We start from the raw sequence: 26,016 nt of genomic DNA, 5'->3' as shown, positions 1-26,016 counted from the left end.
TTCTTTTAATCATGTGATTGCTTGGCAGTCCTCTAGATTCTATATCTAAACCGAAGAGATCGATGGAACTTTGTTTCCATCCATCTCTCTGCTTTGGTAGGCTAAGGGTTTCACGTACAGGGAGATCGATGGAACTTTGATTCCAGCTATCTCTTTACGGGTCACGAAGCGCAGCAACCTCCTCACTGTGAGACCTGGTGAGATCCGAGCCGATAGCTGTGATTGTCAACTATTCTAAGTAGTCATTCATTTACCTAAGTAGTTTGTGGTCTGAACATCCAATATCTTTGTGACGGGTTCGAGACATTCGTGCAGTTAAGGGTTCGAATCCCATAGTTTGTATTCGTAACTTGGAGGCCTCGTAAGATCGCTCTGATATTCGGAGAACTGACGTGGGACTTTCCATAAATTTCGAGCGTTTGCAAACACGGCGACAAAAGTCTCGCGGGCGTTTAAACAGAGGCGCTGCGGAAAGCGATCTTCAATAAAATGATTGGCACGCGAGAAGAACTCAGCAGCTACTGGATATAAATTCTGTTTTCCACGGTCAAGATTTCTCTCGTACCAAAATTCGTTACTTTGTAAATGGTGTTAAACGAGCGTATCCCGGCACGCGTCACACATTTTGCCGCTAGAAACTGTGCTTGGAATTTTGTTATTGAAATTTCATTGACATTAACTCGCGGAAAGTTTGTTATCGAATTTTCCTGTTGGGACGTTAGGAATGTTTGACTGAATACAGCGCTGTTTGTTACTGTCGTTACCACGTCCACTAATAGGTTAAATATCCCGAGTATTTTACATTTCACAATCGAACACGGTGGGATAGAAAACGCGAGCTTTTCATTCGGAAAGGGCAAAACCTTTTAAACGGCAATTGATATGGAAAATACAACGACCGGCAAATTTACCGATTTCGAGAATAGTCGGAAAATGCGAGAAGCAATCGCACGCGTGCCCATCAAACGGAAACAAAATGGCAAATATTCGAGGGACCGATAGTGAGTGGAAACAGATGTTACCAGGTCAAACGGTATTTCACCCAAAGCTATAACAAACGACCACGCCGGAGACCATTGCAAACGCATAGTTGCGCAATTGATGTTCGAATGCGTACGTATTCATTACTCTATAAATCTCAAGCGCGTGTCAAGAAACGATTTTTCAAACGCGCTCGTCTATATGTTACTCTAAACGAAGAGCTAAAAGCTGTTGAATAAAGGGGGATTGGTGGCTAGTAGAAATATTCACCTTACATCCCTGCTCCCCATCTTTAACCACTTCACCCATCTCTCAAGAGACAAGGGGCAAAACGAAAGAATGACCCGACGGTTAAAATGGGGAGCACTAAAAAGTCATTCATCCCAAAGCTCCTCTGTCCCACTTCGCGGTGAGCCAGAGCTGTGAGCCAAATCATCGACAAATTATCCGAATATTAAGCGGGCCAATAACGCCTGGTCGACCAAGCTGCGAGCGACCCAGTTACATCGGCGCGGAAGCCGCTAAGTTCGCCGTTTTGTCGAAAGCTGCAGGCAGCCCATGAACCATCGAACAATTTCATCTCCCGCGGAGGATGCCACGGTTCTTGTTGGTGTGCGGCTCGAGCGCGCTTTCAGTAGTATGGGATGGTGATTAGCGTGGCAGAAGGGCCCCATTCGAGGGGCTAACGTAGGAGCGGGAGACGAGGTGCGAGGGGATCTGGATCGGTCGTGTTAAGTAGCATTTAATTGAACGCCCTATTCGATTTCGTTAGTACACCGAGGCAGTTATAGCGTCGTAGAGCGGCTGCCGGCGAACTATTAGTAAGAGTTTAATTATAATTAGCAGGCTGGGTAATGCAAGATCGGCGCGCGCGCTTATCAAGTCGCGGCCTAAACATTCGCGGGTAATACGAAGGACGGAACGACCGCGGTGTAAAGAGTGATTAAGTGGTCCGCTTCAAAGCGAACGGCCGCCAGAAATCGCGGACGAGGCCCGTTGATTGCAAAGGAATCCGGGGCGTACGCGGCGCCTTTGACGGGGCGCCGCGAGAAAAAAGCGCCAGGACGCAGGAGGAGGCGCGGCTGAACACGACGGAGATAATCACGCCGATTACGAGGCAAGTTTCGTGGCAAATTTGCATTCATGCGGCGCGTTATCGACGTGGATCGCGGGTACGGGTTCCCCGATGGGCAATCTTTCGATTAAGCTGTCGTTCGTGTGACTCTAATCCGAGCTTCGACGTTTTAATTGAACGTTCCCGCGATAAGCGTCGCGCATTTAAAATAGGTACGTAAACTCTCGCGGCGACGAACGACGGGAAATTAACACGCACGCTTAATCAGTCGGATAGCAATATTCATTTTTACGGGGCGGACGAGGCGCGATGAAAGGCGGATCAACGGATACGATATTTTTCTGCTTCCCTTAAAAATCGCGGGAACCAGTAGCCAAGAGAGGCGGTGGCCAGGGGAAGGGGTGTCAGAGGGAGAAGACGAGAGTGGACTTCAGGTAGCGTACAAGAGGCCTTTTAGGAAATCACGAGTCGGAAACGAGTGCGAGAAGTTCATGTGCGAGTGCTCCCATCAGAAGAAAAGAACAAAGAGAGCGAAGCGAACGACAGAGTCACGAGGAATAATAAAGATCGGGGAACGAAACGTACGGAAGAGGATTGGAGCGTGGCGGTGGCTGGCTAGCCGGGGTGAGTGCAACGGGTTGGTTCGCCGTTTAAATCACGATTTTTCTAGCTATGCCGTCATTGGCAGCGTCCCCCCGATATGGCAATCGGTGCTTAACAAGGCCACTTGCACGATCGACCGTGCTCGGTGTGACAATTAAGACTTTATTGACAGCGTTACTCGATCCCTTCACCCTTCCCGTTTCTTCCCACCCTTTCCCCGCCCCCCACACCCTCTCGCTTTTAATCCAACGCGCAGACTTTTCCGCAAGGAAAATTAGAGGATTACGAAGCCATCGAGGCTGAAATAAGCTGGCTCCGCGCGCATCGACAAAAGAAAACGAAGGGAAGAACACGGACAGATTGCGAGCAACGTTTTACCGAGGATCGGGTATTAATATCTTGGGTAGGAAAAATAAAACAGTTTTAAAAATACGACGAAGCCTGGTGGGAGACATGTTTGAAAGAAAAATCAGGGTAATTTTATTAGCGTGCCGAAGCGGCCATCGAATCAAATATTTAATCTGGTAACTGGGCACAAGTTCGCTCGTCATGTGGACAGGATTCTCTATTTGGCAGGTTAAATGGTAATAAAACTTCCAAAATCGTGGCCGATTCATAAATGGGTCAATTAGAGATCCTACAGTGGTGTTTGAATATAGTTAGGTACTCTGCATTAACTAGACAACCGGCGAATTTTAACACAACAAAATGGTCACATAAATAGAAAACAATCTGCAATCGACAGAGGTCCCTGAATCAACATTTTAAGAAACGCCTTGACCCTAAATTCCTCCACCGCTCTTTTTCGAGATCACTCGGTACGTACGTTAGCCTTCATGAAAGAAGAATATCGACAGGCCACGCGATGCAGGAGAATTTAGGGGCAAATGTAATAAATTGCAGATCATTCGAGTGGAATAAATTTAATCGCCGACATTTCTATTACAGCGCGAACCATAAAATATTGTATTACAGGGCGGCGCGAATAGAAGCGCTGGCCAGCGCGTTAGGCAGCTCGATTGATCAATCGGCGATTTTATCCAGCGCTGATTGATACCGAAAGAATTTTGTTTCCTAAACCGTGCACGACTATCCATCTTTCTATTTCTTCCGATAAAACAGACCATGCATGTAAACACTGGAGGTACGTATTAATGCAGCAGCTATGCATTTCCCCAGCACCATAGACTGCAACCAGTGTATGATTTACAGCATTATCGGATGCACGTCGATCGCCCATGTTTTATCGCAAAAAAAAAAAATTGGCAAACGAACGGAGAGTTGTGTATACACCCCGCGAATTTTCGTCGAGACGGCGGAGAACTTTGTTAACACGACCCTGAATTGTATACATACGCGATATAATCCGCTCGCACTGCAACTCGGTCGTTGCCCCGAACCGGGATCCTCGTATTCGGTCGTTTGGCTCGGGTAACCGCCAATCGATATCTCGTTTAATAGTCGTAAAAGTTGAATAATTCGATGGTCCTGTTAAAACGATCACATGAAAAGATAACGTACGGTTTGCGCCGACGAACAGTAGATAGACCGAACCACGTGACTTTGCTTCTGATTAAGAGGTAACAACAATGATTGAAGTTATCTGTACCGAAATTCAATTATTTCCGAAAATATCTGAGGAATTCTGACGAGACTTTAGCAGCAATCCTGGACGCTGAATGCAATCCATTGGCTTTTAATTTGATCGTCCGCGATAGACGCTTTAAAAGAATAAATTCCATTCGCGTTGAATATACATCGAAGTGTAGTTCTGAGTACAAAAATAATCTAGCGAGGTAAGCGCGAGCAAACAGTCTCCGTGACAAATTTTATTGTTTTGTTTGCTAAAGATAAAAAGAAGAAAACAAATGATAAAATTGAGGGCTTTTAACCCTGTATTATGGATGAACGAGAGGGCAGAGACCTGAAACTTCACAGGATGGTGTTTAGCAAACATTGTTTAGCAAATAATAACAGTAAAAGTCACGGGGGTAGTTCGCTCGTGCTTACCTTGCTAGAATATTTATAGCTCTACGTCTTCACGCATTTATTCTCAATGTCATAGTGTGTAGCTACCTACGTATCATTTTATACCCTTTATACGTCCCTTTTTCATTCCTTCGTCTACTTTATCTGAACTGAACATACTTTTCGAAATATATCCATTTGTGAATGAAAATGGCACGGCCTATACACCACATGTCTCTTATGCCCGCGATTCTCAGTATTACTTCGATTCGATACACGGTGGTCGAGTTGTGGAAAATTTTTGATATATCAAAGTGATTCACTGTAATTCCAACGGGCAGGCCTGGCATGGGTAGCCGAGAATTCGATTTTACTCGAGAACGGTTTCACGAAAATTTCATTCCGTCTCACCGACCAATCCGATACACGTGGAATTTTCTCATCGGCGTAAATTTACTTCGTTGACCCGGTGGCACCGCCTTCGCCGTCCCAGTTGCTTAACCATAACTCTCCTAAAGAAAGCGCCTATATAAAGTTTACGTCGAGGCATGGCTTTATTAAGAAAAATTGCTTAGTGCAATGTGTAAATCCATAATCAAAGGCACAACCCCCCCGACGTTTCAGCACATAACTTCGCATTTTCCAACTCGAGTGAAACATCAATCCCAAGTGATTGCAAGAAGCGCTCGCTATAGGTATTCGTTCTATTGTTAGAAACAAAGCGATGTCACATCGTTCCCTTAACCATGTAACAATTATTGCCAGTGAAGAAAAGAGGAGCATGAAGACCGATGATTCACGTCAGAACTTCAATAATTTATTTTATCAGAATTAATTCTATGCAAAGTGTAGAGTTTTAAATTCTTTAATTTTCCGCGAAGTGGAACACGTAGGAGTAAGGATACCTAACCTATTAAAATTGATATCCGCATTCGTAAAACGTACAAGTCTGCGATTAATTATCGTCATCGGTAGATGACACAGAAAAAGAGACAACCGTGCGACGTCGTAACGATGGACGACAGGAGGAGCCTAAACAGGCTTCGATTTCTCCATTATTGAGAGACTCTGAAAACCAGGCGCAACAAAGAGGCAATCGACCCCCTTTTAGGGTGGCTCGATTTGTTTGCAGAACCGGATGGTTCGGCTTAATTTAACGACGAATACGTGGCCGTACTTCATGAAAACCCTCGACGGTATCCCGCGATTTTCTTGAAAGCGGGACACACGAAAATTCACCTCCAACGAGCTCTCCACGTCCCCTCTTTAGACCAGCCGCGAACGGGAAACGCGTGAAATATTCCGAAAATACTTTCTCTGACTATGATATCGTCGACACACGTGTTCCCCGATATCGACTACCTATGTAAAAACTCTACCCACTCCTCCACTACTATGAAAAAAAAATACATATCTTTACCGTAGAATCGTAGAATCTCACTATCCTCTTGATAAGACTGCTCCCGTACCATTTTTCAATTTCTCTAATATTTTGCTGGTAGCACTCTAAGTAAAAGATACGTTTGGGAAACGTTCGAAAATCTGCTAGATATTGTATACCCGAGAAACTTAAGGGGGGTTTGCGCCTTGTTGGGCCGAAAAATAGGTAATTCTTTGGGAATTTTTTCTACAAAAACTGTTCGACAAATTAATTTGAGCTTTGGCAGGCTGTTTTATTGTATCTTGAACTATTGTTCTGAATTTTTGTGTGACAGTGAAAAAAACATGGCGTTGACGAAAAGTACTGTAAGGTTTATCCGAAACAGAAAAAAGAAAAGAGATTCTTAATCTATACGAATGTGGCTATCGATGGTAGTAGATTTATTAATAAATATAAAAAAAATGTTAAAATGGCAGCCTTTTGAAGAAGGCGAAGCGTCCTGATTTGAGTCTGAAACAGGTTTTGTCGGAAAATCGAGAAAACTTCTTTAAAGAAACGGTAATAGATACGGCAATAAATCTACTATCACTGATAGCCACATTCATATAGATTAAGAATCTCTTTTCTTTTTTGTGTCGAATCTAGAGACGCGGTAGCGTCTCGACGCCAAGTACATGTCTCGACAACCTGTACATGTCTCGACAACCTGTACATGTCTCGACAACCTGTACATGTCTCGACAACCTGTACATGTCTCGACAACCTGTACATGTCTCGACAACCTGTACATGTCTCGACAACCTGTACATGTCTCGACAACCTGTACATGTCTCGACAACCTGTACATGTCTCGACAACCTGTACATGTTTCGACAACCTGTACATGTCTCGACAACCTGTACATGTCTCGACAACCTGTACATGTCTCGACAACCTGTACATGTCGACTGCCGCTACCGCTATCATTTACTCGTCGCCCGGCTAATCCAACCTTACCCGAAACTTATTTCATTAAAATCTCAACACGCCAGCAATATTTCCTAAATTAAAGCTTTCGAATAAGACCAAATTCAATACAATCGGTCCACGCATAACAGAAATATCGTAATATCGTCTCATGGATCTGTCGGAAACGATAAGATTTTTTTCTTCTAAACCCTACAGTACTTTTCGTCAACGCCAGGAGCACCCAATTATTTTTCAACGCTCTTTTTATATCTGCCACGTTTTTTTTTCACTATCACACAAAAATTCAGAACAATAGTTCAAGATGCAATAAAACAGCCTGCCAAACCTCAAATTAATTTGTGCACCGTTTTTGTAGAAAGAATTCACAAAGAATTACTTAATTTTTCGATCCAACAAGGCGCAAACCCGCTTTAATAAATGAACCCGTGGAAAAGGTCACGCGCGGGTGCTAATTACATTAAAATGTCAGTCATTCCCCACGTCGCCCCTCACCTATCAAGTCCATTTATCCGACGAATGTCAATCCACGCAGCTTTCTGATATTATCATTGCAAGCATGTACGCGCACGTAAACGTATACAAAATGCGCGTGCACGTATGAAACGACCGAGAGTTTCGAGTCGAGTCACATCGGCCCGACGCTCGGCGATCAAAAGTACACCCGGGACATATAGTACGAAATCCATTTCTTCGGTGCGACAGAGAGTTCTACAGATTTTCACGCAACGACAGTATCGATATCAACGCGCACTCTCGGATAATGTACTCCGAGCGAGCTCTCTATTTTTCCCCGGCAGTCATCCGTGAAAGAGTAGGGAATCTCGGGCGGGACGTTTTCGCGCTATCATTCCTACCGCCGTGCATGTCCAGGAATATCAGTCCGTGTAAAATGTTCGCCTGTCTCCGGATTGGTTTGAAAAAAAAATGCTGGAGCGGCGGCGAGCGGGGCTGTGACAGCGGAGGAAAGAAGAAAATACAACGGGGCACAGCCGCAAAGACACGAAAATATCTAGCCTATGAGCCGCAAACGTTGCACCCGGCGTGCTCCAGTTTCCGCGCTGATACGGCATGTCCGTCGTGTAAAATAAAACGCACCGTCGGAGTACTTTTGCGGCGGCCCAAAACTCTCCGGCCACATTTTTTCCTCTCATTTCGCTTTCCTACCAAATTGAGCACGACCAGCCGTTTATATCACGCTTAATATTGGCCCGCGCGGCGACGTTAAAGCGCGATAAACCTCCAGAGCGTACCGCGGGGCCCGTAATTTGTCGTCGCTACCGAAATGAAAGAGGATCTACAAACAGCTCATGCGGAATAATTACGAAGGTTGTAGAAATTTTCTGCACTCCTGAAAGTGTTCGAATCACAGGGGAGTCTTCGTTTCGTTACTAATTGCAAGTTATACTCGCTGATAATAAATATTCCCTGCAGAGTGCAATTGCGAATGGAAATGAAGATAAAATTCTAACAACATACTGGACGGTTATACGATTGAATTGACTGAATTATCGACTTGCGAGGACACCCTAGTGCGCGAAGAATAGCGAAGGCAAGAGTACAGAATCAGAGGAGAGTGGGACTAGGTAATTCCGACAGGTGCCGCGTATCGAATTCCCCGCTCAAACAGTAACCTTCGTGAGCGTAGGAGGATCGACTTGTCGGTGGAACGCGGAAAACGCGAAGACGGCCGAGACAAAGGGGAGACGTGTTTATTCAAGGGGTGATCGTGATCGCACGTGAGGGATCACCGTAACCGCGCCACCGCCGCAATTTCCAAGTTGTCGCGGCTGAGCTCGATCCCTTATTTAGGAGAACTCCCTACGTCCTGTCCTGCGGGACTACCGTGGAAGCATCAATTTCTGAAACAGGTGCGACGTGCCGAGGCGTTAACACGGGAGAACGTAGCGTGGAACTTCCTCGACTGGAAAAGTTGTCCCTTCGATCTTCGGGGAACGCGGCTCAAAGTCCCGATAAGCCTCCAGCGCTCTCCTAATCCTTTAACCTTCGACTTTCCAGCAAATAATTATCGTTGGCCTCTTACCTCCCGTCCATGGGTAGGTAGTCGAAATCGACTGCGGGATTAGATCGTTCGATCGTCCATTAATTCAATTGCAATAATTGCATTCTGCACGCGATGTAATTGCGCTCTGATACGTGGATCGCGCGAGCATTAGCGACGTCATTGTTCCCGGTTTTCGCGCGCGGGCGGAAGCGAATGCGCAAGGGCTCCAAGTAAAAAGCGGAACCATCCACGGCCCGGCCTAATACTACGGGGCCCGGTATGTGTCGCGTGCCTTGGAATTCACGCAGAAATTCCACGCCAGGATGCTTCCCACCAAACTCGTCTGCCCGAGGATCTTCTAGAGGCGTTCTCAATTTCTATGGCGAGACAGTGGTCTCTCCCCTCGCTCCCGCTCTCTTTTGCAGACTATTTCCAACTCATACTACTCTTGGCGCGAGCAACGACGAAGGTATTGGCGTTGTTGCTGGCTGGTTACAGTTTTGCCAGCTTCCGGGATGCACGCCACATGGCCGACGGCGCTATTGCACGAATACCTGAAGGGGGCGGCTGAAATATGCGCGCCCTTGCTCGGGGGTGGAGGGGGGTTAAACACAAGAGCTGTTGCGATATCGTCGCACCGCCCTGTCGTCTCCTATACAGATTTTCAATAACGCCTGCCCGGAATCTTCGTCGATATTGGCGAAAAGAGTGCGCCAGCTGAGTGTAGCTTTAAGCCGAGGGAAGGCTAAGTGCGACGAGCCACGAGCGTTGCATTCGTAATGCCTTTCATCCTTTCATGGACAAGTCGAAGCTCGAAATTTTATAAATCAAAGGAACTTCCCGGAGGCATACTTATTCGCCTGATGGTACCTACTGAAATCTCGCGGTAGTGTTGGATTTTAGATTTGATTCTCGGTAGTGATTCTGCGCTCCACCCTAAATTAACGAGGTGAAGCCGATGGTTCGCAAATGAATTCGAATACTCATTCGAATAATCAATCACACGAATCGCACCATAGAACACGGAGGAGGAGAATTCTATTTACGCTGCCTCGCGCGAAGAAACTTACCGTATTATCGCGCGAAGTGGCTGAATCTTTTTCGCCCACCAACGCCGACTCTCCTCGTAACGAGAATCGATCACAGCAACTATCGAAGCAGCGTGCAGGTGGAGTTAACGCAAAGGCTGAAGCGCCCCCAACTTTCCATCGATCCTGAAACGGCTACTCGTTCGATTCTTCGCTGCCCGAGGAGAATCAAGCGCATGATTACCGAGTTCTTTCCAACTTCCGTGGAATGTCCATGAGAAAATTACGAACCAGGAAGGAATGAATGCCTCTCCCCTAAACGATGAACTTTATTCGATCGCCCTTCTCTGTACGAGCATAGAAAGAGGCACCCTCTGCAGCCTGCCATTCCCGTCTAATGACCAAACACATTTGCATCCAAGAAGCCGCGTATTTCGCACGGAGGATCTCCGATGCAACGGTATTCACGGTCGTTTTACAAAAATGACGCTTTTATCCGCCCTTTATATTCGCGTGCCCGCCAAGGCGGCGCCCGTGCGCGTTTCTTGCGCAAATGCAAGAAGTCACCAGCTGATATCGCCGCCTTTTGAGGACACTTCTTTCCGCTTCCCCCGGTATTTCGGTCAAGTGCCGGCATTATGCCTCAAAACATTTTCACGCCTCCACTTTTTCTTCCTCCACGCGGGACTCTCGCATTGGCAATGTTGCGTCTCCGCCGCTTGTATAACCCTCGAGCATAAGCATTCACGCGCCAATACGTACGGCTGCGTGCAAATGGAAATTTTAAGTGCATCCGCGACTGCAACGTATGCACTGGTTGCTGATGCATTCTCTGTGACCGTCCATAAATGGAGTGTTCCTCCGAGTTCGTACACGTTAAGCGCATCAATTACGGGGTGCCTTTCCATTTTGCGCACGATACAAGGGAACAAAATAATCTTTCTTTACGGACACAGCCGGGCTTAAATTAATAGTGCTTTTGCCAGGGTGGAATATATATTTTGCAAGAAATAGCAAAATTAGTGAACCTTATTTTCTCAAATTCTAACTATGGCAAGAAATTGAAGACTTTGCAGCAACAGGAGTGCCACTCCGTTTTTGACAGTTTGCGATTTATTGCAAATTTTGAATCTGTACCCATTACTGCTTTGTGCAATATTTTTGTTTTGAGCAGCTCCAGAATTGAAATAGTCGCTAAAAATAGAAATAAACGCTTATCAACTCAATAACTACCTACTAGGGGAAACCGGGGATAGTTGATACGTTATTCAGTTTTGATTTTTTTTCATTTTTCTTTGAATTAATTACTGAATAACAAATATACTAAAATATAAAATTTGGTCCTTTCTCTTTAATATATAGTAAGCGAAAACTTGAGAAAATACATACAAAGTGAAAGAAAAAATGTTATTTGGACGTAGGCATAATGTATCAATTTCGCGTGCTGATCATTCGCGTTTGCCACCACAGCTACACCGACTCTCCCTGGTCTCTTAGTCCGGGCTCCCTTTTATTCTATGGGGGTTCCTGATCCCACAGTAAAATTCTCTTTCTATTGTTATGTCAAAGCAATAATTTTATAAACTGTTTATTCTAATTTACTCGAAGTTGATATAGATGGAGCTGCACGTCTGACGTACCTAAACAACTCCATAATCTCCATTGCTTTTAAGCGCAACTGCAAACCTCTATTCTTACACGGAAAACGAGATCACTGTTAACAACTACTACTTCAGCCGTACAGTTGCAGCGATGTACGAGATGGCGGACAATGCAATGAAAATCGTCCCGTTTCGCGTGGAACCAATTACGCGCGGAAATGGTACGTGTCCCGCGTTCGTTTGCATTTTCGCGGCGTCGTAGAACGAAACGGGGAAGTGTACCGCCGCGCGCGAAAACCCGAAAAACGAAAATGCCCTTCGTCGCAATCCCTTTATGCAAATTTCACTGGCAGCCACCTGACGCCGTTTCGCGCGGGGACAAATTTTCGCGGCATCGATATTTTACCGGCCCTTAAACGCGCGAAGAACCAGGAAACCGCCCGGTGCATCGTCGTCGCCGGTCGAACGCTCGGTTTCAATAAAGTTACAAATGAAATCGCGCGCGTTCGAACCCCGGTCAAAAGTGAATACGCGGGGGGAGGGGGGAGGGGGAGGGGGAGCAATTCGCGCAGCGGCAACTAAGGCAAGATATTTGCATCGGTCGATTCGTTGGAATTCGAAAAGTTGGATCGATCCGCGCAACTCGCGCATTTTCCTCGACAAAGTACTGTTCGATGGCCAGTTTTGTTCGAGATGCTTCGAACCTGATATCTCTGTGTTTTTGCACAATAACTTCCTCTGACCTACTCAACTCGAGCAATTTCAAAGTTCCCGAACCTTCAGAGAGCAACTTTCAAATTGCTCAACATAATGGAATCAGAGAAGGGCTGCCTTGTTAATATCAAAATTCCCCCGCGCAAAAAGATTGTATAAATAATCCGAGCTCCCCCCCGCTCTCCTCCTAAGCTAACAAGGCGATGAAACTCCGAGAGGACTCGTCACCGGCCATTTAAGGCGGAACTGAAACACGGCTGTAAATGCATTTAAACTCTATCGGCGGAAATCTCATCGCGTCGCTGTTAATTCCGCGGAGGGTAGATAATTCCGTGAGCGCGACTCGTTCGGGGGTGCTCGGGAGCGTGGAAAACGCAATGTAACATTTTTATCGGGAATTTTTCAATCCCCGCGACTCGACTGCCGTCGAGGTACAACTCACGATAGCAGAAAATGAATGCCGCGGCGCGTAAGTGTATTCCCGTGTAGTAAGGACGAGGGTGTAAGTCACTCGACCTCACGTGACTACGCGGGCTCGCACGTCACTGGCAAGCTCTAGGCCCCGCTATCTCGAATCTTTCAATTTCTCATACTTTCTTGCCACGGAGAATCGAATCGCTATTACGAATGCCGGGGGACGGAGGGGGGGGGGACTGTGCATTTATACGCGAATTTTTACGTGCACGCGGATCGCGACGATAAGGGCCCTCTCTTTTCTGCATCAAGAGAAAATGTTCACGAACGGTTTCCGAGTACGACCTCGTAAAAAGGCATCCTGATTTTAATATCCCCATCGACTCATACACACAGAAAACGCTGACGGCCAGGGCTATTTCTGTGCTAGGGAAAATAAACGAAATAAGTGAACCGTAAAAAGGGGATCAAATCATTTAGAGACACGCTACAGGCAAATGTGGAGGAAGGCGTTTGGTTAAAGTAGATCGATAAATGTGGCCTGGCGATGATACAAGATTTATAACAATTATTACAAAGTTCAGGTGAAACCGTTCCGAGCAAGATTCTTCAAAGTATATACAAATCTGGCGCACGAAGATCGAAAATTGTGGTGTAGGACTTAATTGGCCTATCTACGGGCGAACTATGTATCCCCACATTCTCTGAGTTCATTTCAAAACGTCCAATATTAGCAAGAAATCTCTTTGAAGGCGATGGAGCAAGCATTGACTCCGAAACACGTAGCATTCCCGAAATGCGCGGTACGTTGCCGGCGTTATTCAACAACCGAGTTTGAACGGACTGCAATAAAACGCGTGATTTAATTAAAACAGCGCGGTGCGGATTAAATCGCTGAATGAAATTAAACAATGCGTCGGTGTCAGTTGCGGAATCAAACGGACATGCTGCAGACTGTAACGAGGTGACGACGTAATTGCCGTCGAATATTCCTATTCGAATGAAATCTAGGGTACCCAGCGTGTGGCGTGAAAGTACGAAAGGGAGAAACTTCGGTTCGCGCGGCGAGGGAGAAGCCGGCGTGTTCGACCATCGAACTGGAAACATCGACCAGTTCTAATTACCGAATCACGTGCCACAAGGTCGCAAGACCTACGCGCGATAAGGAGGCACTCGTAAAGTGCTTTCGCGACCCCGGCGTCATCGTCTGGTCAACGGACACGAACGATTCTGTGTGCTCGTTGCAGGGAAACCAGCGAATACGCGCGGCTGAGGGTTGAACGAAGGAAATCTGAACAAGGGCGGCGAGAAATTCGTGGAAGAGGCGAGGGGAAAAAAGGAAACGAAATCCTTATCGATATTCTACTGATTTCCATACACGGAGGTATTAAATTGAACGGGGGCGAAGGAATTCTACACGCAAGCAGAAGGCAGCCGTACGAAGACGCGGAATGCAAACAGAGGAAACCGAAGCGGGATTCGCGCGTCTAACTTCATGGGAGCCTCCGTTTATGTGAAAATCCAACGGCCAAGTGAAACTCGGTTCGCGAGCGCTCCCACCCCATCCCCTCGCCGTCACCAGAATATTTCGTATTCTCAATTAACAGTCGGTGAAACGGAAGCCAAGAATTAAGCCCAATAAAAGAACCAAGAACGTCCCTTTTTGGCCCGCGCACCCTCTTCTCGCGCGGATGCTAGCTATTTTTAATTCTCTTTACCGGCGGCACCCGCGGCCCCGTAATGACGGGCATTAACCAATTAGCGCCCCCGCCCGACCCACACCCTTTGTTTTTTCTCTGGCCCGCGGTTCGAGATACTGGTACAGCCGTACCAAATGGGCCCGCGGAAAGATGCAACACGCTGCGCCCGCCTATTTTCGGCGCCATGTGCCACCAAGCCGCACCGCGGGCTGCACTTACTCGCGGTTTGGCAAAGCCTGCGACTCGCCAGAGCGAATATTATTTCTGCGGTGACTTGACTCTTTGGACAGGATACGCTTGTACCGTCACTTTAACCCCCCAGCCCCCGAGTCCCAGAGAACAAGATTGGCTTAACGAAGCTGTGCGCGCCATTAACGGAACGCGAATCATGAATTTCCAAACGAAATGAAAAATTCCTGAATAGCAGTCGCGAGCTTTTCTGGATACTTTGATGCTATTTTCTATTCTGTTTGGCAGGGAATTCCGTGCGAAGTAGTTGAGGGGTCCTTGTAGAAACACTGAAAGTGTGCAACTAAAAAAAATAATTATTATCGGAAAATTTTCTACCTGCAAATTGTAATACTAATAGTATAGAATCTGATTCTTGGTACTTAAGTAGTGTTTTCTATAAGAACTCTTCAATTATTAATGAATTTCTTAACAAACGTACTTATGATGGAGACGATTTTAGAAATTTTTGGTGGGATCGATGAGCTGCTAGGTTTTGATAAATTGCAGCCGTTATATTGTTTGAAATAATTGGAGGATCACCGTGTCTACGAGGTAAATGTTTAATGAGAATACAACGGTGTTTAGTGTACGATATTATTTTTTCTTTAGGTTTTATAGGGTAAACCAGCCAGTGAATGACCGAATTGTTGAATCTATGGACCTTTGAGATTAATACTTGAATATATTTATGTACAACAACAAAACAACTGTTGAAATTGCATTCAAATTTATTTTTCTTGAAATTTCTATGAAAATAATTACTTATTCTTATCGTAGTTTAAAAAAAAATCAATTATAAAATGCATAACGTGTAAGAGCCCAGTAAATGACCGCATACTTTTAATAAGAATTGTACTTATTAATGTTTGCTTAATACGCGTAACTAAAAATATAGGATATTAAAAGTGCAACTACACTCCATTTATAAACATATAATAATGTTTAAATTTATAATTTACATTTCTTTGCCTAATGGTCATTCACTGGTACGCGGTCAATTACAGGTTGGTTCGAAGTTAAACATTTATAATCGCAGCTGTTTTGGAGCAAAGAGTATCTTGTTAGAGGGCTCACTCGGTTCTGAATTTTTCCAAGCAAAACTGTTCCGCATAATTTTCACTGCGTGATATTTTTTCGAGAGAATTTCAAACATATAAACCAAGCTTTCAAGTATTCTAGCAAAGATACTTCAGTCTTCAACTACAGGAAGTTAACATTCTCCAGATCCGCTAATTATTTTGAACTGTAAGTTTATGAACTCAGGATGAAGATCAAAGGAGACTCATTTTTACTATAAATTTCCCGCGGCGTTGCAACTGCGGCTCGCTGGGTACCTACTATGAAAATATCTCCGAAAGAAAAAAAAAAGGAACGCTGGAGAGGATGAATTTATAATCCCCGGGCGTATTTTATGGTATTGAAAGAACGTTTTCCAATATGGTAATGGCAAAAATTATTTATGCGAGCGATGTCGACATAGATATTAGAAGCCCGGGAAATATTGCGACGAGAATGAACGTCTTTTCTATATTCAATTCGAATCAACAATTTCCCAGGAAAAGATACGACCCGCGAAATTGAAAACCAATTTCGGGCCCGTGTATGAAATACTGTATCCGCGGTATAAATCCATTGGTTTCGTTTCGATTAGAAACTACCTTCCAAGATAGATTCAAACACCAGCGGAACAAAAGTTTCGAACAATACAATAATATTGAAACCATTTTCATATCCAATTTACGAACATCGCTATAATTCGCGTAAATTATTAATGAAACGCTATATCATAATTCATAATACATATCGATGTAACGCAGCTTACCAAAATGGCGTCTAATCGCATGCAATGTATAACGCTCAGCTGTCCAGATTCCAAGTGATCATCGAAACAAAGGTACAACTCACTCGTCACGAAATACCTTTTAGTCACGATAAACCGTGCATCAAATCGCGTTCCGTGCCGAATATGCCAAGCCCCGTTTAATAAGCATCACGATCCCAAGAAAATAAAAATCGGAGCTTAATTCACGCAGGCACCGCGTCTATCGTAGATAAAGGTCGATTTATATTATCCGTTCAGGCACGGAACGTTTTGGTTCAAACAACAACGATCTAGTGTTTATACCATCAGTTCACATTCGACAACGACAGGCGACATGCGTCAGAATAATATATCTTTTGTACAGGGGTCATCGTTTCAGATTCTGCCTGAACTAAATACATATCACACGCGTCTCCGTTCAAACACGTTCCGACAACTTCAGTCAAAACATTCATTTCGAGAATGTCGATCGTCTTAAGCCGCGTATTCACCTGCGCATTCGCCCGGAATGTGCATTCTTCGCGCACCGATTTTTTGCTCGTTCGGAGCTGAGCGCGCGTTCGCCGCGCATTCGGCGCGCGTTAGGGGTTGAGTGAAATTTGCGGCGTCCATTTCGTGGTATTGTTCGGGCCCGAATGCGCGGTTTGATGGACCGCCAACAAGCGGATCGGCCCGAATGCGCGCCGAACACCGGGCGAGCAAAAAATCGGTGCGCGCCGAATGCACATTCGGAGCGAATGCGCAGGTGAATACGCGGCTTTACGTGTTGTAACTGATCGCGACGCTGCATATATACATTCGTATCCAATAATATACAACAATATTCGTACGAACCGAAATATTCCGTGACGTTCCGTGCCCGAACGGATAATACGAATCGACCTTAAATCGGTGCGACGCGTCGCGAGTGGGTGTTACTGATGGATGAATATGGTGTATCACTTACCGGGTAAACAGCGTGAAGTTGCTCCCAGTTCGAGGTAGGGTCGCACACACTCCAGAAAAGTGGGCACACACACGAGCACCAGCGAGTGGAACCGGGGATGAACGACGGGACGCACGGTGCGGCGCGGCGCGAGGGAGAGGAGGCCGTCGATGTCTCAACAAAAGTCACGTTAGGCTAGGTCACGTCAACGCCAGATTACGCCGAAGACGATCTATCTCGCGCACTCCTCATACCCCGGCGGGGATGATCGCGTTCCCACGACAAATACGCGTGCACGACCGTTCGCTGTGTTCTCCGCGCCGACTGGGAACAGGAGCAAACATTCAATGGCGTCCAATATCCTTTCAAACGATTGCCGAGCTCGCCGGGAGCACAGGTAAAAAAGCAGCGCCACTAGCGAACGGAATGGCGGGCCTCACATGGTGGATAATCGTCTTTCAAAGGAGATCGAACTCGTCGCTTCCAAGATGGAGGGGTGCACGGTGAGCGTGGACAGTTTATATTTCAAAGTAGTTGATAGCCCGTGCGCGATCGCCCTCGACTCGCTCGGTTCGAATACGGTGGTCGGTCTATCAACCCCCGCTTTGTTACGCGCGAAATTGGAGTAAATCGTAGGAAATATGTTAAGGGTCGAAACAACGATCTCTAACGATAGGAGCGGAACGATAATCTGCCAAATTCAAACGAATATGCCTCGGCACGCGTTCGTACTACATTACCAACCGATAAAGAATAGACGGTCGAGTATATAATAGAAGAATTATGAGAGAGCGCGTTGCTAACGCGCGTTAAGATTCGAAACTTTCGTACCGTTCTTGTCGTGGAAAGCTGGTTCTTCCGAATTCACGGCAATCGTCCGTCCCAGTCGGCTAACGCAGAACGTGAGAAGTACTATTCGCGGGTGAGACAACGTGGCGAAGGCTCGCGTGGCAACCGTCCGCGAGTACGCACGCACACACGCATACACCGAACGAGGAGATCGCGGACAGAGGGCGGCACAGCACCCTCACCGATGCGCGGTTCGAGTGCGACTGAGCGAGTCGAGGCGAGCCCGTCGAGCCGAAAGCCACAAGCCGCGTCAGCCGACCGGCGGCGACGGACCAATCAGGGTTGTCCTCTGCGCAACTACCCGACACCCTAGAATTGACCACATGCTCGCCCATTCACCCTTTCTTTCCTCCAGGGTGTCCCTCTTTCTTTTCCCCCTTTCCTTTTTTTTGTTGATAAGACATCGAAATCCACGCGCTCCTTTCCTTCCCCACGTCCCCATTTATCGCGAGATGGATTCGTAAGATGGATGCATTCATATTGTTTCTGATATACGACCTTGCCCTAATACGTTTCTGTCGTGATTCGTGATTTATCGCGAAACTACGTGAACGTGACAAGGTTCCTGCGGAAAAGCGGCGTGAAATGTCGCAGGGACCATTTCTGCGTAAAAAGCACAGGGTACTTCAGAGCTGTAGATAGAAAGTTAATTAGGGGAGTGGAATTTATAAAAAGATCCCTGTTTATTAGCATTCTTTCCCCACTTTCAGCTTTAAGATTTACGTCACTGAAAAGTTTCTAATGCTCTTTTACAAACCATCAGGTATAGCAAGGTCCCTCTACTTGTATCGCCTCTGCATTTCGCAAACATACCGTCTCGATCAACCGACATTGATGGATCCCTATAATTTCCTCCCACGGGCAATTGGAAGCGTACATAGGAGTAGCTTTTTTCCTTAGCCCTGCCAAGCACCCCGACGTCCGAGCGGCGTGTAAAGCTTCCTCCGGCCTTGCCTCCATTCGCACATCGAGTTCTTTGAGTCTATCGAAATAAAGGCCGTATAGAGAGCACGGTTGAAGCGGTCGATTCACAGGGGGATTGAAATTAATAGTTGTCTGGCAGTTACTTTTCGAGCGCCGTATCAGTCGCTCTCTGAAAGGAATCGCAAAACGACAGCGATTAGGTCGTGCAGAGTGCACGCCATTCTCCTCTCACGCTACCGCCGTGATTGTCGCGTCAACATCGTTCCCGCTCGCGCGTTACATCGATGAATTTTTGCATACGGACGAAATTCAATTATCTCCTCTTTCGCCTCTTCCTTTTCGCGGGCGCGCTTTGTATTCCATCGTTTTTGCATTCCGCGTCGACTGGCCGATAATCCATTTGGAGTAACGTCGTCGCGCGCATCCCTCTCGGTGCAACGATACCTATCCGATTGATATCGTGAAACGCGCGACCATGACGTGTCGTTTATCGCTTTTCGTTCGAGTTTTTCCGGGCGCGGGTTACGTGAAAGGCTTTGCTTCCGGGGTATATCTAATATCGTTCTTACCTGCGTCTCGCGGAAGAATGGAGACGCGGAGTAGCTCGCTGGAAATCGCTGCGCCGGGATCCCATGGGATCCACAGAGAAAATCCTCTTGACGATGTATATATGCGCGTGTATGCGTTACAGATACTACGATATTCTATTTTAATAATACGATTCTGGATCGGTCGATGCGTGATCGCGATCCCGCGCGTGGGCCGTCGTTGATCCGTGGCACGGACGAACGCCCGATTTATTGTTAGCCGTGAAATACTGATTGACAATAGGGCTTTGATGTTCTGTAAGGATATGACGTTCTTTCCGCGATTGTTAATATTGCTTTTGAAATTTTCTTGCATTATGTAAGGTAAATGGACCCATTATTGAACATGTAAGGAGAGTCGTTTAAGTGCTTATCATTGGTATCTTAATATATGAGCCGTTTATTTTTAAAGTGATCTAAGACCATTTATATTTGAAAACTCTTTATATATAAATTTTTAATACTAACTTTAAGTTGTACACGTTACTACAGCCAACAAAAAACATTTGATAAATGGACTAAGGCCATTTTCAAAATAAACGGCTCAATTATAAAGCAGACAATTTATGTTTGTGTGTTTGCCTGTCGCCTAAAAACTTTCGAACGGTAAACTCTTGGATCACGAAATGTCATTCAGCTCATTATGCCTGGCTAATCTAGATGAATGCGACTATTTTCACAAAAAACTCTAAGAAATTTTTTTTTTATACAAAAGCAGAACCTAAATTCCGGGCGACACCGAGTGGTAAAGCTAGTACCTACATGTATGTATGAGAAATACCGCGGACGTTGGCCCTTTAAGTCTTTAAATTGATTTCTAACTGTGACATAAATTCATATAACACCTGTATATTTAACCCGGCGGGAGGTGCACCCCATATTGTAACACAGGTTGTCGCACTGAGTCAAAAATACCCGAAATTGAAACGTGAGAAACCACGGTTTCAGAATATATTTTTTTTAACTGTGTAATTTTTATGTTAAAGTACAGTGTTTTAAGAATCAAAGAAAATTTATGAAATATCTTAAAATCTTTATTAAAGTTCTTTAAAATATTGTAACAAAAACTCGAACAGTCTTCATATTTTCGCAACTAGCGCCTCTGTGGTAAATTTTCCCCAGTAGCGCCTCCCGCCGAGTTAAAGAGTATTCTTTCGTCCATTTTATTGAGGTATCTGCACTCGTACTTAGTGAACCTATCAATCAATTCGATAGTACCTACATTAAATCGTGAATAACTTATTTAGTGGATAAAATATTAGCGTTAGCTACTATTGCGAGATGAGAAGAAACAAGAGTACCACTAAGCTGAAATGTCACAGGGGCAAGGAGAATCGCCCGCTCGCGTCAACCTATGCGATTCCCCTTGCCCCTGTCAGATTTCAGCTTGTTGGTAGTCTTGTTTCTTCTCATCTCACAATAGTAGTTACCGGAACCACGAAGGACGCACAGGGGCGCCTTGTATTTTCAAAACCTCATCTGGCAGACACTTGGTCTGTCAGTCAGCGTCTCGTAGAACTGAGACCGCCGTATACTCTAAAATTCACTGCATCGGGAACGCAGGCAATCAGCCCAAGTCAGGCCAAGGGTCCCAGGATCGCCGTGACAATGAACAGACGGCCTCGCGACAACTACCTCACGGATACACCAACACTTTCATCAGGATTTCCCTTTCCTATTATTCGTTACCACCTACACCAGCTCATTTCCGCCAATAGACAACGTTTCCTACGACCGCGTTACTAAAACTCCACCCCTAAAGGGAATCTTCGACTCTGCCTTGCAACCAGCGAAAGAGTCCCAAAGCAGTCCAAATGTATAGTGCCTCTACGAGCTATAGTGACTTAGGTGTGAGGTACCCAGCGGGGTGTTAAGGGGTTATACCTAGTCAGGCGGCCGAAAAGAGGCGAATATTTGTGATTTTTTTTTGAAGAAGCGGAAGCGTATATTTTTACAGAACTTTTTGCGCTTAAAAGAGCAACATTTAAAGAACATTTGGTAATTTTTTCGTAGAAAAATATTTAAGTTTATAATAAAGTAACAAGCGACATTCAAGAAGCATTTTTAAAAATTTGCTTTCGCGGTGAGGACTGCCATTCGGAACCAGATTATCTAAAATCAAAAAACAAAAAAGATTTCATTAGTATATTAATGTATCCTCAGGTTGGCGGAGAGAATTTTCCGAAATATTAATTTAAAACAAAATGGCAGCTATTTAAATTTGAAATCCTGATTTTTTCCTGCAAAAATCGCGCGAAAAAATCAGGATTTCAAATTTAAATAGCTGCCATTTTGTTTTAAATTAATATTTCGGAAAATTCTCTCCGTCAACCTGAGGATACATTAATATACTAATGAAATCTTTTTTGTTTTTTGATTTTAGATAATCTGGTTCCGAATGGCAACTTCCTTCGTCCCTTCATGTCAGTTTTATTAAAAAAAAAATTCCCCTACTTTTGACAAGCTTTTGAAATCAGATGTTCCATGTTACCTGTCTTTACCCTACATGTACCTTACTGAAATGGATTTGTATTTAATATGTGCTGACAATGAGACAATTTTGAATAGCCAGTAGCAAAGCTTAACTGGTGTCTTTTAATAATGATAAACAGTATCTTCAATTTCTGTTTTATTTTATTGAAATCGAATTTGTAACACTTAATCTATAGGGCCCCGATTTTGTCCTGATCCTCCCTAAACACAGTCCTGCAAGAGGTAAGTAGTAGGGGGCCACGTTTAGCGGCCCATACCCAGCAAGATATCGGTTAAGACTCCGCTGAGTGACCTGACACCTAAGTCACTATAGCTCGTATAGGCACTATATACCTCGCACGAGTAACTTGGAGGGACCCAGAGAACTCAATGTCAATTGCCATAGTCACCTTTGTTCAAGTTTAGATTGTTAAATACAGTTTCATTGTTAGTGTTAACGTGCGGTGCCTCAATTCATTGAAATGCAACCTTTAATCGCATCTTCTCCAGCGATCTCTTGTGGTCGTAAGACACCGCAGAGAGAGAGTGACGTTGCGCCCTCGGAGATTTACGCCCTCCAAAAAACAGGCGACGCAATAGCTCACAATGCAACCTCTACACAGCACAGTTATTCGTTTGACGCATCAGGGGAAAGAGCACAGTCAATTGGCCAATGAAAGGGACGCAGTCGATAATGGGAGCGTTTATCTTATGTGAAAATTAGAGGTCTCGGTCAAAGTTCTCGGTTCTGTGATTACAGAAAAACGGCTGTCTCGTCTTTGTCGATCGAGACGGATTACGAGGCAGCGAGGTGGAATATAATCAAAGACACGGTTTCCATCGACCCCTTACTCGCTTTAACCTATCCGATCCCACGACCGATTTCGTTTCTATTTGCATCCGGAGATCGCTCATAAATGCATACCGTAGGCGAGCTCGAATACTTTCAAGCGATGCACGAACGCATTCTCCGCGGAGAATATGAATCTCTGTTTGTTTGCGAAGGTTCCGCTGCGATCGTCGAGCTTTCTGTTTTCGATTGAAAGAGCTCTATTCCCCTGCTGGCTTCTGCCCTGCCAGTAAACTTCAGAAGCAATATTATCGAATAATTATCTTGACAAGTTTTCCGGGCGGGCAACGGAGACGGTTCCCGCGGCGGATGCTCGAATCAGTTTTTCGAAACAACATCCTCGGCAACTGGGTTACGTACACGCGACGGCGGTTACAATCAAGGTGGAGTCGCCGCGAAACGATGAATGCCTCGCGATGTGTACAGGCACGTATACCTCAAGGATATTTACGTATTGCGCCTACGTAACGTCAGATACAAAACTGCATACGTGTATCGGGGCTGAGGAGAAATCGACGCCACTGTAAATACACGTGAGCGCAACGTTGATTAACTGCTTGCTCGTGCGACGCTTCAGGTGTCTCGCACTGGAATTAAATCCAGTGAAGATCGATAACCACAATTGTGTTCGATAGCTCGGTGGAATCGTAAACGAGGCGCCAGAAGTGTCGTGCGTAACCAGCTTCGCGCGGCCCGAGGTTCGGACGCACGAACCGTCGGCTCGGTACATGGAAGAAGTTCGGAACGCCTGGGAGCTGCGAGATTCTTCGTGCCAGATTGTTCACCTGTGCACGAAGCAGGCGTATATCATCCGCGAACTGGATTTAAACAAGAAAGGCGCACGAACGGACGGTGTCGTGGCTTGTATCGAACTTATCTCGCCATGAATTAACGTGCGGGCAACGTTTAATCGGCGGAGTAATCTGCCGACCATCTATATTATAATACAAACCGTCCTAATACCGTCGGAACACGTTGAAAGCTTCTCCACGGCCGGCTGCGAAATAAACTTGGTCAATCAGATGGGGAACCGAAATGGAAACGTCTCGATTACCGCGACGCTGCCGCTCTCGGCTGCCGTATCGATTGACTCGTTACGCGGCCCGTAACGGCATCTTAATACAACGCGTACCTATAACGTATTCGTTAGGATAAGCGGTTTAAGCCGTGCATTGCGACTTCGATATCGCGAGCCGGCAATGATTGGTTCGGCTCGAAGTCGGCCGCGAGTTGCAGCCAAATCCAGGCATCAGGTTTAACGGAGTCAAATGCGAGCGCCCTATAATCAAAACGTTATAGGCATGCACCGGGTGCTGATCATGTTATACAATCAGCCTGTCGACGAAGGTACATATACTTCTACCGAGCTGCGGTTTCTCACACCGGTGTGCGCGCGTGCGTGTATTTATATGGCACAGGCACAGGCGCACGGCTGAATTTCCTGGTTCACCAATGTCAAACGTCGATGAACGGCGATGTACTATTTAATGCCCGCCTGGTCGTACGTGGGGTGCCGATTCGTGCGAATCGCGGCTTAGTTTTTGGCGGATAGAACAGGCGGATTCATAGAACAGGTGACCACGACGCTATGTCCAAATTGGCCGTGCGATTGATGGTACTCGGCGCATCATCTAATTGAAATCGATCCACAGAGCTCGTCAAAGGAAATCCGTGAATCGTACGCGAATCGCATTAAGTACATGCTGAAAGACAAAGTAGACGCGAATGAAAATGTGAACCCGCCCTTAACGGGGGAAACCTTAGTGGAATCAGCATCGAGGATTTCCAGGTTTTTGCATAAATTCATATTGAAATTCCAAAATTCAGTTTGCTTAAGGGGGCAGGTAACCCTCAAAGTTTCCGAAAATTCGATTTTGAGATTTTTGCATATTCCGATATAACTACGTCTTTTCTACGTATTTTAAACGCAATCGGGTCCCGAAATTTCAAAAATTGAAGGAATTGCAACCAAAAATGTACGAGCCTGCACATAAGCATGACGACGAAACTGCATGTCCAACTTTAAAAGTGATTTCCCAGAAACTACTTTTTCCAAAACGGTGAACATAAAATCTCGAAAAATGCTCCAACGGTTTGAATGAAAATTCACAGGGAGGTGAATTTGCAGGAAACTATTCTCCACAATGTGCCGGGAGCACATTTTCAATATAAATTCTTAAAGAAAGATAAAAAATATTTTCCCCACAAAAAAGGATGAAATTATATACATCAACATAAAAATTGTATTAATTTGCTTATAAAAATTTTGCTTCCGACACAAGATGGGGACTGGCTTACAGATTATAAAAATGCTTTTACTTTGTGTTTGAGGTAATTCACCTGTCTGGAATCGTGTTCATCATCATGCATTGCGCACACACTCTCACATTTATATTTATAACTTTTTTCCCTGTAAATATATTTAAAATTTTCTTTTTGTGCATTAAAGTAAAAGAAATGACGATTAAAAATTACAACAAAAATTAACTCTATATTCGTTTATTACTTCAGAATATAGGTTTGAAAAAGGGCCTGATTTTGGGCTTTGAGGGTTACCTTTCCCCTTAAGAGGTCTCCCCATCTTGACGGACGAAAAATGATGCAAACTTTGGGAATTTTTTTAAAACAAAACTATTAAATATATTTACTTCAAGTTTTGTGGCTTTATTTGTCAGTCTTTAGAGAATAAGAAGAAAAAAATTGTATGCAAAAATAGTGGCTATATCCGGAGTTATAGTGCTTTTAATAGAGTGCCTTACAAAAATCATATGTAGTTATGTGAAATAGAAAATTTAAAAATTGTGTAATCTTTATGAGTGCGGCTACCGTCTGAACTAGATTAAATGAGAAATACTGAAAAGTAAAAGAAAAAGATGACAGCGTCTAAAACAGACATCGATTTCTGCAAAAAAAATTCGCT

At 45.0% G+C, this 26,016-nt stretch overlaps 1 protein-coding gene across 5 annotated transcripts in view; it reads right to left on the bottom strand.

Moving 5' to 3' along the window:
* Nucleotides 1–17,575, bottom strand: part of Ddr (discoidin domain-containing receptor 2) — a 225,705-nt gene extending 208,130 nt beyond the window's left edge. For 3 of the 5 annotated variants that reach the window (XM_076826826.1, XM_076826815.1, XM_076826854.1), the window contains exon 1: nt 17,436–17,575. The gene's annotated coding sequence lies outside the window, so the exon portion shown is untranslated. Of the gene's footprint in view, nt 1–16,489; nt 16,583–17,435 lie in introns of those variants that run through there. The other 2 variants (XM_076826833.1, XM_076826843.1) reach the window with 2 other exon arrangements.
* Nucleotides 17,576–26,016: the final 8,441 nt, after the last annotated feature.

This window comes from Andrena cerasifolii, chromosome 1 (assembly GCF_050908995.1).
Source record: "Andrena cerasifolii isolate SP2316 chromosome 1, iyAndCera1_principal, whole genome shotgun sequence".
Lineage (NCBI taxonomy): Eukaryota > Metazoa > Arthropoda > Insecta > Hymenoptera > Andrenidae > Andrena > Andrena cerasifolii.
Note: the sequence above shows the minus strand (reverse complement) of the source record. Positions and strands in the feature narration are given on the sequence as shown.